Source organism: Chamaea fasciata, unplaced genomic scaffold (genome assembly GCF_029207755.1).
Source record: "Chamaea fasciata isolate MVZ Bird 193981 ecotype frontalis unplaced genomic scaffold, bChaFas1.0.hap1 SCAF_20, whole genome shotgun sequence".
Taxonomy (NCBI): Eukaryota; Metazoa; Chordata; class Aves; order Passeriformes; family Sylviidae; genus Chamaea; species Chamaea fasciata.
In genome coordinates, this window is record NW_027094105.1 from 9364349 (window position 1) to 9379555 (window position 15207).

Genomic DNA, 15207 nt, shown 5'->3' on the forward strand with positions numbered 1-15207 from the left:
GCTTCCCATCTGATTTCCAGTGCTGGCAGTGTCAGCTCCCATTAGAAATACAGAGCCTGGCACGTCTCACATTCCCTTGAACAGCTTTAGCTGAAAGTATTGGGGAATGCTGCATGCTGCTGCTGGAAGGGACTGCTGAGACCGGAGCAGATGCTTTTGGAAATGTTCCCTCTCTAGGACTGTCCAGAGCAGATAAACTGGCTGTGTGCAGAGGGAGAGCGTGGCCATGGACACAGAGAACGTGCCCCCAGGGCAGGGACAGAGGGGTCACGGGGGGCTCTGAGCCCTGCCTGCTTTGTGTGGCTGCACACACCACCATCCCCATCCTCCTGCCTTCCCAGGGATTTGCCTCTTTCTCTTGCTGGGAGCTGCTGCAGCACCTTCCCACCACAGGTCAGGGTGTCCTTTATTGAGTTGTGCAAAAGACTTGGCCAGGTAATGGCAAAAATTTGGCCAGGCTGCTTCACAGTGGTGTTAGTCGGGCAGTTGGAAATGGAAATGGAGCTGCACCATTTCCTCCCTTCATTTTCCTCTCTAGTTTTTTCCCAGCCAGTTGTCTCCACTCCCGGCCAGATGTAATTTTCTTTATACTTTTACCTGAGGCCAGAAAATGGAAACATCCCATTCCTCCTAGGGTAAGTGAAACTTCACAGTCCTTCACCATGGAAACCAAATTAGTTCCCAGTGTTTAAGTTGCCTCAAAGTCCAGATGCTCTGGTTTGCCTGTGATTTTTTTGGGAAGGCTGTAGCCTAATGTCTCTCTCCATTGTGGCCAAGGCAGGAGGAGGCTGGCAGCATGGAGGGTGACCAAGCAGCCAGAAATATTGTGCTGTGGGGTGACCCGGCGCTGTGTCACGGTGTGTAGATACAGATAGAGACAGATTTGTCATCAGCTTTTTGATCCTGCTCTGCTCACTGAAGCTCCTCACAGCACACCGAGACAATCCCACCTCACAACAGGGAGCAGCTCCCTGGCACTGCTTTTGGTCATTGGAGCTCGGAGGCTCTAATGTCACTTCAGCCAAGGCGGTGGGTGACACCACAAACAACCCAGTCCCTGCCGGGCTCTGTCCCCTGCCAGGGCGGGCTGGCTGCAGCCCATCTCAGCATCCTCTGTTCTGCGGACACCGCGAGGAGCGGGGCCGCTTCCACCCGCGGTGTGCTCCACCTCGCTGCCTCCTGCCTGCTTAACAAATTGCGCTAATTGTCCGGCCAACCCCCCCTGGGGACAGGGACACGCCTGCGCGGGGGAAAACTGCAGCCGCCATCTGTGCCTGTGTCCCCGCTGCTCCGAGGAGCTGTCACCGGAGTCTGCTCTGAATAATTCAGGCTCTGAGCTGCGATTTGTAAGATAAAGGGAAAGAGAAAGTGCCCGTGGCTGTCTGCAGCGGCAGTAACTCTTCCTCCCGAGGTTCCATATCCCGCCGGTGCCTTCAGAGCGTGCTCTGTCCTGTGGACACCTGCGCACAGATCTGCTGCTGGCAGCTCAGTCCCGTCCTGTGTCCGTCCAGCTTCTGGATTTTCCCCCGTCGCTTCCCTCCCGTGGCCCGTGTCCTTCCAGGGGTGAACTCCCGCTGGAAACAGCTGCGGGAATGTGAAAATGTGGCGGAATGGAGCTCAACTCATTTTAGCCCCTCTCTGGGAAATTTTTTTTAACTTTTGCGCTTTCACAAACTTGCATTCAGTGCTGTGTAATCAAACCGGCCTGGCACAATTCAGACAGAGGGAAGGAAGAGCTGGTGACTTCACAGTGGGGCTGAAGGACTGCAGAGCCCAATCTAGCCCACCATGTCTTTTCCTTTATTCCAATCCATGGATACCTGTCACAATATTCCTCTGAGCAGTATTTCACTTCATTAGGTTGCATTGTTAACTGTGAAGGTCCTGTCAGTTTTTATCTATTGTTTCCTGCCAAGTGTTCGAAACAATCAGAGGTAAATTATCCAGCTCTTTCTTTAAGCAGCCACATGGCAGTTTACTGAGGGCCGTGCAGTGGCACAGGATTGACAGAGAGAAGTTACAAGATAAGGAACAGGTTGAGGTTTTGCATCAGCAAAGGGACTGCCTTACACCTGCACTCCTGCGTGTGGTTTTGCTTCTTGCTGCCCTTTTCCTCCCTCCACCCCGGCCCTGCCCAAAACACACGTCCCTGCAGAATCCTGGGATCACAGGATGCTTTGGCTTGGAAGGAATCTTAAAGCTCATCCAGTGCCTGGGCAGGGACACCTCGCACTGTCCCAGGCTGCTCCAAGCCCTGTCCAGCCTGGCCTGGAGCACCTGTGGAGTGTTTTTGGTGCTGTTTTCAGCGTTGTTACCTTGCTGCGCTTTGTCGACCCAAGTGCTGTGCAATGTCAGTCTGTTCCTAGGGTAAAGTGATGAGGCAGAAAGACTCTTCAAGGCTGCTGAGCCATTCCCATCAGGATCAGCAATTTTCTGTGGGGAGACAGAGATTCGTTCCTCATCTCAAGGAGGGCTGTGAGGAAGCTGTTAGCCTTGATTCACTCAAGTGCTTCTCTTCGGGAAGACATTAAGCTGTGCCTAAGTGTTTTGCTAAATAGAGGAGACCTTATTGCAGGAAACTTTAAAGGCACATTTTACAGCTTAAATCTACCTCTGAATGAGCCTTGCTGACAGGAATAAAGGGAATAACAGAGTGATGCATGCAGAGTTGTCTCATGATTTTTAAAACATAAGGTCATCATTTACAAACTTGGCTCCTTCAAGTTAGGGATTCAAATGCTTATGTAGGTACATAAATAAGTGGCCTAGTTTTCTGGGATGCTGAATCCATTAAAATCAATGGAAATTTTGCATCTCTGAATAAAATGTCACTTATTTCGCCAGCTAAATTTAGGTACCCAAATACAGAAACTTTGATCTAAAAGAAAAATATTTTTTAAAAAAAAAATGCTGAATTTTTGCCATGCTTCTGAAACACCCAAGATCTTGTGTTGGTGTTCCAGTTCCTCCTTGAGGCCTGGCCTTTGGGGGAATGCAAAGGAAATCTGGACTGAGTTCTGCATGAAGAATTCACCTGGAATCACCTCGGCGTAGAAGAAGGAAGGTCCTCACCTGTGGAGTGTGCAGTGCACCCCATCCACTCTGGAGAGGATCCTGCAACACAGCAAGTCCAAGCCTGCTGTAACAATCTCTCCACGGGATCGGGAATTCCTGTTGAGGCATTTTTGGTGTCATCACGTTGGTCAGGCCAGATACAATCTCGGTGCATTGTCCCTGCAAGGAAGTTGCCAGGTCATGACTTGTTTTCCTGTTGGGATGTGATCAGTGCTGGTAAGGTCAGCGTGGTCGCAGTAAAATGAAGTGAGAGATCTGTCACGTGCTTTGGGCTTGAGTTTTATAGCTCTGAATATAAAAACTGAGAGGGGAGAGTGTCCTTTTGTCCTGTGAGGGCACTGATTTTCATTGCCTGCTGCTGCTGTGCATGGGAGCTGCAGAACATTAAGTCTGAAATTCTACATTGAGGACTTTCCTCCTAATGAATTCTGCCTCCTGAAATTGAGAGCTTCTCTCTTTAGCATTTGTGCCTCGCACTTGATCCACAGCTTTTGTGCTGCTGCCCTGATCGTGTCACAGATATCCCTTCTTCTGTCTCTCCAGCTTCCCAGCTTGAGCAGCATCACCACGTTCAGGTTGCTTTTCCCCTTCCCTTTGCAGCCTCAGCGTATTTTCCACAGTGTGTATCCTATCCTGAGCTCCTCGGCAGCATTCAGTCTTCTCCCATATCTTCCTCCTTCCCTGACTCTGGGTTCCATGTCATCTTTGTGCCTTTTTGTCTGACAATATCTGTATTTGGAAACCGGAGCCTGTCCCTCCCAGTCCCAGCGCTCTCCATTTGCCAAGCCCCTGATCCTGGTCCAGATCCTCCCTGCAGCTGTGGCTGCTCCAGCCTTGGAAGTGTTCAAGGCCGGGCTGAACAGGGCTTGGAGCACCCTGGGACAGTGGGAGGTGTTCCTTCCACCCCAACCCATTCTGTGAAAAAACATTCCTCCCTCTGGATCTCCACATCCACTGTCCTGGGCAGTTCTGTTCCTTTCCACATCCCCTGATTCCCACTTCGATCCAGCAGTTGTGTCTTCTCCTGCTCACAAAACTCCCTCTGTGGAGCGTGAAGGCCACTAACTCCATGTCACAACGTACCCCCTGCTCCTCTGATGTCAGCAGGAAAACTTTTCAGCTAATTCATAATTTACTATGTACTTCCAGATTAAGAAAGAACCTGGAATGGCTTACGTACGCAATATATTCAGAGGCCAGAGGGACCATGCAAAAGGAAAAAAAAAAAAAAAAGTCTTCATTTCAGTGCATTTATTTTCCAACAGAACAAAAAAAACCTTCTTTTTTTTTAAACTGGGTCAACACTACATCTGCAGCACTCAGCCGTTTTCCATACGACACGATCACCCACTCTGTTTATCTTTAGGCAATATGCTCCTGCAAACTGCCAATTAATTGCATATTTGGTGCCTGCTCTCTCCCAGCATCCTGGGTAAACACGGCAAGGCAATCACGGGGAGCTGCTCTTGCCTGCCAGGGGAAGGAAATCTGTCATTGTCTCAGCCTTGTTATCTGCAACCAAGGCAGACTTTTAGCAGCGTTCTGCTTGTAAACACCCTCTTTAGACACCTTCTGATTTCCAGAGGTGGCTCGTCAGCCACTCTGCCCGTGCTACCTGCAGCTTCTTAAATCACTGCCTTCCAAAATGCTCCATTCAGATTGTCCTCGGTAGAAGGGCCACTGACACCGGTTAAATGTGGTGAGAGAGTCCTTCAAGTGAGGAGATAAAGCTGAATCCAAATAAATGTCGGAGGCAGAACAGGGGAGAAGGGGATGTCAAGACCCTGCTCTGCCCTGAGGGTTCTTCCTGGGGATTTTGTTGGGGTTGCTGTTTGGGAGGTCTGGTTGTGATGTGGCCTTTTCAGAAAGGTCCAGCCTGTTGGTGTTGGCTCAGGTCCTTCTCCTCCACTCTGAGTTGGAAGTATCTCCTACTTCGTGCAAGAGTTGTGTAAATCTATATCCAGAGAAAATGATAAACCCTAGGAAATCCTCTCCATGACATGCAGCATTTTCTGGCTGTATTTTTTCCTTTCTGAATAGCAGGAGGCGTCCCTGACCGTGGCAGGAGAGACGGAGATGGGGGATCTTCAAGGTCCCTTCCAACCCAAACCATTCTAACTCTTGATTTCTGCCCCTGCTGAAATCCCACGAGAAGGCTCTGCAGAGATGATCCTTCCTTGGGCTGGGATGGTCACCAGCAGATCTTCACTCTTTCTTTATTTCTATCACACTCTAAAACTGAGTGACTTCAAAAGAGGCTGACTCTACAGTGGCTGCAGAAGAACTGGGACAGCGTCTTCTCCTGGGGCAATCCTCAAGAGGATTTAAACTGCCATCTTGACACTGAGTTGTTGGAAATGAACTGTTGCTTCCAGGCAAGGAGTGATGAATGGTCTGAAATGAAGAGATAAGCCTGCATGTGAATACATTCTCCCAGGCTCTCATGGACCTTCAGTGTTACGAGCAGCTGGAATAATTCCTAAAACAGGGAATATTTGATGCTGGGTTAACTCCTGTTTTGATACGCTCATGTACATGGAGAATAAATGAGAATAATTACTCTGAACCAGCGTAATTAGAAGAAAAACAAGCTCCTTGTGTTTTAGAGCAATACAGACACACACATTTGGGAGTCGTAGGGGGTTGTGAGAAATTAAACAAAAAATATTCCAGGGGTTTTTTTCTTTTATTTCTGTCACATGCCAGAATTTCCTCATTGACAGGGTGAAGTAAAATCTGTTGGATTGAGCCTGTTTACCAGGTCACTGTGGATTATTCTAATATTGGCCTACAGTGGAGATGGGATCCATATGTTGCTGTCAGGGACTAGAGTTTATTATTGCACTGGGGATGGCTAATAATAAAAGTTTAGATTTCAGGCAGATTTGAGGAGAATGTGCTTTAATTCCTGTCTGTCTGGTTTGTGGACAAACTCCCGTGTGCCTGGACTTCTTTACAATTTAAAATGTAACTTGTAAATACCAATAGAAGGAGGCTGTGAGCTAAGCTGACAGCAGTTATAGTTTGAGCTTTAAAGATTAATTGCCTTCAGGAAGTAATAAAGATCAGAGCTGCCCCATGCTGGAGCAGTTGCCTGTGGAAAGATGTGGACACTGCACTGACAGGCTTCGGGAGCAGCGCCGTGTCCCCCGGAGGGTTCCTGTGACACAACCGGCATCCCTCCTGCCATCCCTGCTCCCATCCCTCCTGCCATCCCTGCTCCCATCCCTCTTCCCATCCCTCTTCCCATCCCTCTTCCCATCCCTGTTCCCATCCCTGCTCCCATCCCTGCTCTCATCCCTGCTCCCATCCCTGCTCCCATCGCTGCTCCCATCCCTGCTCCCATCCCTGCTCCCATCCCTGCTCCCATCCCTGCTCCCATCCCTGCTCCCATCCCTGTTCCCATCTCTGCTCCCATCCCTGTTCCCATCCCTGCTCCCATCCCTGTTCCCATCCCTGTTCCCATCCCTGTTCCCATCCCTGCTCCCATCCCTGCTCCCATCCCTGCTCCCATCCCTGTTCCCATCCCTGCTCCCATCCCTGCTCCCATCCCTGCTCCCATCCCTGCTCCCATCCCTGCTCCCATCCCTGTTCCCATCCCTGCTCCCATCCCTGTTCCCATCCCTGCTCCCATCCCTGCTCCCATCCCTGCTCCCATCCCTGCTCCCATCCCTGTTCCCATCCCTGTTCCCATCCCTGTTCCCATCCCTGCTCCCATCCCTGCTCCCATCCCTGCTCCCATCCCTGTTCCCATCCCTGCTCCCATCCCTGTTCCCATCCCTGTTCCCATCCCTGCTCCCATCCCTGTTCCCATCCCTGTTCCCATCCCTGCTCCCATCGCTGCTCCCATCCCTGCTCCCATCCCTGTTCCCATCCCTGCTCCCATCCCTGCTCCCATCCCTGTTCCCACCCCTGCTCCCATCCCTGTTCCCATCCCTGTTCCCATCCCTGCTCCCATCCCTGCTCCCAGCGCTGCCCAGTCTTTGGCAGCGGCGTCAGGCCAAGTGCCCCCAGCAGGGCTGGTGGACACGGAATGTTTTGGAAGTGATGGGAGATAGTTACCGCATAAACAAAGAGGGAATCTTAAAATTAATCAGAGGTGCAGACAGAGCGACCCGTGCTCCAACTCTCCCTTCTTACCCTCTGTGTTTGTTGTTGTGCACTCATTAGGCGTGAGACAGAAGAATGCTGGATGAAGTTTAATTAGGAACGAGCTGCTTTGTCGTGTAAACGCCGAGCGGAGCCTGCACGCCTGGCCCGCCGCCAGCACCGGTGTGAGCTCCTCGGCGGCGGGGAAGGGGCTGCGAGCAGATGCCTCTCCTCCGAAACACGGAGGAAGGGCTTGGATTACAAAGGAAGGGAAGGGGGCCGAGCTTCCCAGCCCCCTCCTCCCCTCACAAAGGGCAATAGTCGGTTTACTTTCATAACCCCTCTATCAGCTGCAGAGGAAGTCTCGCAGTCCGGGAGTCTGCGAGCGGTTCCAGAGCAGCGGAATCCGAAGCGGGCAGAGCCGGCCGAGGGAGGGAGCGGGGGGATGGACTCGCCCTGCTGCCGGAGCAGCTGACTGGCCTGGGGAGCTCAGCGTTGCTTTTCTGTCCTGATCTTACTCTTCTTATTTCCCTGTCCCGTGGAGGCTTGGGTAAGTGCCTGGTAGTTTTCCACTTACTTTTTCTCTTCGGTGGTTCACCAGGGTCTGCCAAAGTGCAGTGGCACTCCAATGACAAAGTGTTCCCTGCTCTGCAAGTGGATGATCCGGGTTGGAAAAGCTGGACCTTTACAGTCTCTTGAATTTACATACTGCGTTTTCAAAAGGGGCAGGGAGCAGATACGGACAAAACAGGTTTTCCAGCACGTTTTCCAGCTGGCGGGGACTGCTGGGGCTAGGGCAGCTTGCAGTGCGCCGGATTGCCAAAGGCTGGAGTGCTGGAGCAGAGCTCTGCCGAGGGCTGTCAGGCACTCCGCTGGTGCAGATGTTTGTGCCGTTTCCTGTGCCATCAGCCTGTGGGGGTCGGGCAGCTGCGCCCGGAGCCAACCTCTGTATTCCTGGATCCCATCACCCGCCAAGGATCGCAGCGCCCGGCGCTCCCTCTGCCGCCGGCGGGGACAGAGGAGGATGCCGCGATCGAATGGGGCCGTGCTTTGCCGGGAGGGTGTTTGCTCTGGGCCCTGCTGCCCCCGCAGAAGGGGTCCGGTGGATTGGGGCACGGATAGCGGGCGAGCAATCCCCTCACATCCATGGGGAGCGGAGCGGAGCCTGCGGAGGGGCCAGGCAGAATTCACGGGTTTCTCAAAGCCGTTGTGAAAGATCTGTGTGATTGTAAAGAAGGAAGCGGCCGTGCCTCGGGGTCGGGATGTTTGCAGGCAGTCCCGGGGATGTGGGTGGCTGGATGCGTGGTAGGAGCAGACGGAGAACTTGAAAGGGAGATGGACTAAAACTTAGGTAATGTGTGAAACCGAATGTCCTCTCCTGCTGTCCCTGCTGTGAACCTGAGAAGACTAACCCCGAAACGATTTTTAAAGCTGTCTTTGTTAGTCATCCTTCATGCAATTTGTTTCTTTATCATGTTTCATTTTGAGTACAAGGAGACAGGCTGGTTCCACTCCCCTCTCCACTCCTCCTCTATTGTTAGTCTCTCCCAGCTTCCCGTATGATTGCCCAGCTCTACTCTTTGCAGAGCCCAGCGGAAAAGGATATGGTTGAAAAGAAAGAAAGTATTTCAAATTAAAATCTGGCAAGTGCTTGTGCCCTCATTAGGCTTCAGACACATTTTTTCCCCTCCCATCTCCTTTTCCCAAAAGTTGCAGGGTGGCCAGTATCACCTGCAGTGCCTTAAACAGCAGCAGAATCCCTCTTAGTCTTCACAGCCATGCACTGGGCAATGAATGCAGCAAATAATAATCACAGCAAAGCTTAAAACAAAAGCATATTTATAATAATGTGAGCATAAAACAAGGCATATTTATAATAATATGGGCAGCCTGGTCTAGTGGAAGGTTCCCTGCCCGTGACGGATTTGGAACCACATGAACTTTAAGGTCCCTTCCAACCCAAACTGTCCTGGCTTTCTGGGATACCTCCAGCTAATGGAAGTGGGGAATTCTTGCATTGAGCCTCATTCAGGTTGTCCCAGCAGTGACACTGAGCATCTCCCGTAGGCAGGAGCAGGGATGTGTGGAAGGAAAGGAGTCTGCAGGGAGGGAGGAAAGGTCATGGCCTCATCTCTATTGGTTCTCATTAAGCTTAGTTTGATGAGCAAGTGGTAATTAATGGTTGTGTTAATGCTCAGAGGTAAGCTGATAGGACTGTCCTTGCTTCCTCTTGATTCCCAGCCGTGACTTCAGTCCTTCTGAGCAGCGCTGATGAAGCAGGGTTGGGTCTGGGTGATCTTTGCACTGGCCCAGCCAGCAGCACCGGTGACCCTGTGGGTTGTTTGCACCTCCTGGCACCATCCTCCTTCCCAGGGCACAGCATTTAACGGGAAGTGTCCCGGGGCAGGACTGGGGCTGGGAGAAGAGAGCTGCCCTGGGGCTTGTGAAGATAACAGAGCCTCTGGTGAGGCTGAGCCGCCTCCTGTGGCCTTGTTAGTGCCAATATTGGCACAGGGAGATGTGAGCAGAGCAGGTGGAATGGCAGAGCTGGGGACAAAGGGGAGCGCCAGCTCCTCCTCAGGAGATGTCTCTGTTCCTGCAGTGACCCCTGTGCCCGGAGCTCCTCTTCCCTGAGCCACAGCCCCGTGCCTGCTGCTGTCACAGCCGCTCACCAGCCTGTCCTGGAGTGCACCGGGGGAGCTGGGAACATAGTGAGTGGGATGAGAAAGCACTCAGTAATTCCCCGAGTTTCCTTCTGCTCAAAGTGGCAGAAATAACACCTTTCTTATGTAAAAGGCTCCCTCAGCTCCACTGGGTATTGTACAGAAACACCCCCCTGCTTCGCTTCTCTTTGCCTCGCACCGTTTCAGAGACCTGCAATTTGATGACAGATTTAATAAGATACAATTGTCACTTGTGTTGAGAGGAGACATTCAAAGAACTTGGAGTTGTATCACCTGGGAGACCAACATGTAAAGGCGCTGCTCTGTTCAGTCACAGTTTTAGGTGCTGGAGACCCAGATTTTAAGACTTGTTAAGACTCAGACTTTAATACTTTTAAGGACTTTTCCAGCAGACCTTGATGGCTGAAAACTTATTCCAATAGAGTCTCCCTTCCCCCAGCACTGGTTCTTTCTTCCACCTCTTCACCACAGAGAAAATTCCTGTCTTTTTTTAAACAGGCACAGTTTTTCCTGACGTCATTCCCTCCACTGTGGTAACCCCAGCAGCCAGGAATGGGAGAATGGCCCCAGTTCCACTGGGCCTGACTGGGACCTTGCTGGTGGCACTGGAGATGCTCTGCGCTTTGCTGGGGCTGTGGCACTGAGAGGTGACAGCCTGTGCCCTGCTGCCGTGGCAGGATCTCACCCTCCATTTCCCAGAAGGAGCAGGATGCAAATTGAGCTGCTGCCATAAATTTACAGCAAAGACAATAAAAACAAGAATTAGACTGATAAAATGATTAAAAGGCTTTACGAAAGCCTCTAGGCAGTTTGTCATATCCTGCAAGGTGATTGCCCAGGACACCTGCAGCACGAGCCAGCCTTTTCCAGCATGCCCCCTCGGCCAGGACATCAATAAAAATGAGGATTTATGAGCTCTGTCATGGGCAGCAAGCAAAGCATCGGGCAACAAATTAATCCCTGATTGCAGAGCAGTGCTGACTGGGAGCTTTCTGCTCTCTCTTGGCATCATTGCAAGGTTGTTCGTTAAAAAAATTAGTTTGATAAAGAGACCCTTGACTCCCATAGTGTTCCTCTGTTACCTGCTCACCAAACGTGAGGCACTGTCACCCCTAAAGGGGCTTTTCACTGCTCAAGTGCTCCAGCTTTTAGTCATCAGAATGTGACAGCACTCGCAGTTCTCTCACGGTGCTTGTCTGTTCCTTCCTAGCCAGCAGTTCTGGGATTACAGAATTCCAGTTTGGGCTGGGAGGAGCTGGGTGCTGCTGCTCTGCTGGAAGCACTTGGGTGCCAGAGCCCTGTGTTCCTGCTAATCTGCTTCCCTTTCCTACTACAGAGGCTTTGCTCATTGTTCTCTAATTTCAGCAGGCAGGAAAAAGCCCGATTTTGAGTTCTGTTGCCTGCCCCGTCCCCACAGCTGGTGCCACCATTGTCCCCAGGTTCCTACCCAGACCAACTTCCTTTGCTCTCCGCAGGGCAGCTCTGTGAGGTGATTGTTTCCACAGCAGTTTTATTTCTCCCTGCCTGAGACCGCACCATCGTTTCCCAGTGACTCATATCACCTGTTGATGGCCTTTTCCTGTCCCTCACACAGAGGCCGTGCAGGGTGGGATGGACTTGGTGCTGCTCAGGTTAAGGAATGCTCCCACCTTCCAGCAGCCCAGGAGAGCTGTCAGTGATCCACAGGCTCCTCAGGCGATGAGGGACACAGGGAGCTCTGTGGGGACAGGGTCGATGTTTTGGCCTTGTTGTGCCAGGCCGGTACCAGCTGATCCCACCCAGCCCGACTTGCCCAGGGCTGGTTTGGGCTGGGAGCAGATGCCGAGCGCACCCGTCACATTTCACGGCATTGCCTCGGCCGAGCTCCACAGGACGAGCTGCCAGCAGCTCTGGCTGAGCTGCAGGCTCAGTTTGCTTCATCAGTCTTGGCTCTTACTTTTTTTTCCCCCTTTCTGTTTCCTTTTTTAAGAGTGCTCTTACATCAGAGCCAGGCTCTGTTGCCCATCTTCGGTGCTGGAGGGTGACATCTCCTCTGCTCCTGCTCACGGCGGTTGTCAGGCTCTGGACAGGGAACAGGGCATTCTCCATCTCAGATGGAGCAGCAACACGAAATTTCATCACCAAGGTTTCAAGAAAAATAAACTGTGGCTGGACTTAAAACCTTGCGGTGAGGACTGATGGAGAGAGGCTTTTATGAGCATTGAGAATATTTGTAGCTAAGCAACCAACATCAGCAAGAAGAATAAATCAAAAGTTTCAGGGCTCTGCCTGCCTGCCTTCAAGGGTCGGGAACTGTATTTTCCCTCTGTTAACAAGATTGCCTTCCTGCTGGAGGCAGGATCCCGTGTTAGCTGGAGCTTGTTCTGGGACACTGAGCTGGGAACAGGAGTGAAAGGATGCAGGAGAATCTTGCCAAAGGCCTCCCAGCAGCTTACAGGAAAAGGCTCTTGGAACAGTAACATCTTACACATATAGATAATATTTGCTAATTACTCTTGTATAAGTCCTCCTAGCATCAGAGAGGGACTCTTCATCAGGAAGCGTAGTCACAGGATATGGAGTAGTTGGCTCAAAGTGAAAGACAGAAACACAGCAGAAATTTCTCCCTGGGAGGGTGGGGATGCCCTGGCACAGGGTGCCCAGAGAAGCTGTGGCTGCTCCATCTCTGGCAGTGTCCAAGGCCAGGCTGGACGGGGCTTGGAGCACCCTGGGATAGAGGAAGGTGTCCCTGCCCGTGGCAGGGGATGGAGTAGATTGAGCCTTAGTGTCCCTGCCAGCCCAAACCATTCTGGGATTCTGATTCTAGGCTCTCCACCAGGCAGCAGCTCCAGACCATGCTCCACTCCACAGATGGCAGAGCTGAGTGACTGGATGGCTGCAGCAGGTTTTGTTTGAGACAGTGAATCTCTGTGGCTTTGTTCACTTTCTGTATTTGCACAGCTCCTGTTGCTTGGGGCGCCCATCCCGTTGCTACAATTGCAGCACACATCCAAGGCCTGTTAGATAATTGAGCTTTATTTTCTACAAAGATATTATGCAGTGTTCTTCACTGGGTTGCATCAGAAAAACCTAGAAGCAAGACATTTTACTTTAAAATCTATTTTGTTTATAAAAAGAAAAATTCCCAGAAATGCCAATGGGAATGGCAGCAAATCAAATCCCAGGAATAATTTCTCAATGGAACTTTAAAAAAACCAAAACACCACTTTTATAACCTCAGGGTATTTTCCATCTCTGCTTATTCCTCCTGCTTAGTCAGGAGCTGACTGGAAAAGATGCTGCAGTCCCTACCCAGTCCTGGCAGGCTCATGGATCACCAGGAGCCCCGTGGGTGCCCTCTGTGCCATGGGAAGATCCCCTAAAAGTGCTTTGGAACCCAACTCCTGGAGCCCTGAGCCCCCTCTGCACAGCTGCACCACACCATCAATCCAAGCCTTAAACAGAATTATTCCCTCACCAAGCACCCCAGAGACCTCTTTGCTCACACGGACTCTAAAGTTGGGGGTAATTATAAACCTGGGCCAGATCTCCCAGTATTTCTATGGAAGCGAATTCCTAAAGCAGGTTTATTGTTTTAATGGGAGGAATGAAGCGTACCGCAGGAGAACTCCCGTGCTCTTGGAGTTCCAAGCGCTGTCCCGGTACCCCCCACAGCCCATGGCACAGTGCTCTCCTCAGCAGCACTCTCCACATATTTTACCACTTGGTGTGGCATTTCCTCCTCTTTTCTGCCTAGAAATCTCCCCGCAGCATCGAGCGTTTCAGCGGAGTTTAAAAATGGATGTTGATGTTTCTGCACTGGCGGTTGATCTCCGTTCAGAGCACCCCGTCACAGACCACGACAAACGCGAAACTTGGGGCCGGCGCGCGGCGTTTTTCCCTTTCCTCTCCCGCTGCAGCTGTGGCCTGGCTGGCGACTGGAGTGACTCAGCTGAGAAAAGCACTCAGGGATCCGAAAGCAGGCGGTGTTTGTGTCCACTTCCAGCAGTGCCCAGCTGCGGGGGAGTCCGCTGAGTGCCAGCCCCACAGCCGCGCTCCGAGAGGAGCCTCGGGCCAGCAGGTACACGTGGAACGGCTCCTGGGGATAGCAGCAGGCCAGCAGGACCCCGAAGGGTTATTTTATAAGGGGTTGATTTTTCTCATTAGGGAAACCATCACTTTTGGAAGTGTTGCAGACACATTTTGGAAGCGGCACCAACTATTTTAAAACTTAAAAAGAAACGCATTGGCAGGTGTGAGGGAGATGTTCTGGAGAGAGAAGATACAGCCTGGCTTAAGAGAAACCCGATGTATTCAGAGACATCCAAGCTTTTCTGTTTGATCATTCTTCTCTTCCCACCCACCTTGGATCGGCTCCCACCCCTCCACATGTAGGATCTGAACCATTCCAGCCACTTCCTGAGTCGTTCCATGCAGACCAAGGCACGGCATTTAATCAAATAGGCCTGAAATGAAATGTTCTTTAACAAATCCCTGATCAGGGTATTTCACAATAATAGGTACTTTTTTTATTATTATTATTATTATTATTATTATTATTACTAGCGCAAAGTAATGACATCCTTGTATCCTTATCAAGTGTAATTCAGAGGGATTAATCATTTCACTTGACAGGAAAAGTTTGTTCTGTCGTTTACTGAACTCATCTGCTCAGTGTCCTGCTCCTGTTTATTTAGATTTGTTATTATTTACTGTTTTTTTAGGTCTTGAGATCAAATTGTTGATCACAGTGCTCTGAGGTTTGGGTTTGTGCTTCACTGGGCAAACAGCAATCGGCTAAATACAGGAAAACAAGCTAAATATAGAGAAAACTGAATGAGAACATCACCTTTTTGATGTCTGTGATGTCAAGCTTGACAGACCCACTAAGCACCTCGCTAAGAAAAGCAAAGCAAGCCTCAAAAAACCTCAGAACTCGCCGAGATTTTCTCATTGAGAAAAAATTTTGTGTCTTCAACTTGAACTACATAAAAAGAGCAACTGTGAAGCAGTCAGACGTCCCACATTTCTGGCTGAGTTGAGCTCACGAGCAGTTCCCGCAGTGCCCTTTCCCAGCTCCTCGGAGCCGTTGGTGTTGATGAGCCCCAGCCCCGGCTGAAGGAGCAGCTGGGGCAGATGTTGGCCACCTGGGCTCCAGGAACGAGCCTTCCCAAAGCTGGGACAGGCTCCCAGAGCAATGGTTTAGACACAGAACCACTGTCAAAACTAGGTCAGCTGGATATCAGCAATCTGCGGTTGCTGATCTCCAGCTCCGGGGCAGTTGTGCCTGGGCAGGCGGCAGCAGCTGCAGCAGCACCACGGCAGGATGGGGCTCCCCACTGCTGTCAGTGCTGGGCTCGTGGGGATGGCAGCAGCAAGA

General features: G+C 51.1%; 1 protein-coding gene across 7 annotated transcripts in view; it reads left to right on the forward strand.

The window, feature by feature from the left end:
- Positions 1-15207, forward strand: part of DAB2IP (DAB2 interacting protein) — a 159922-nt gene that overhangs the window by 85839 nt on the left and 58876 nt on the right. Inside the window, exon 1 of one of the 7 annotated variants that reach the window (XM_066201085.1) lies at positions 7498-7714. The exons of the other annotated variants lie outside the window; for them this stretch is intronic. The gene's annotated coding sequence lies outside the window, so the exon portion shown is untranslated. Of the gene's footprint in view, positions 1-7497; positions 7715-15207 lie in introns of those variants that run through there. 7 annotated transcript variants of the gene reach the window in all.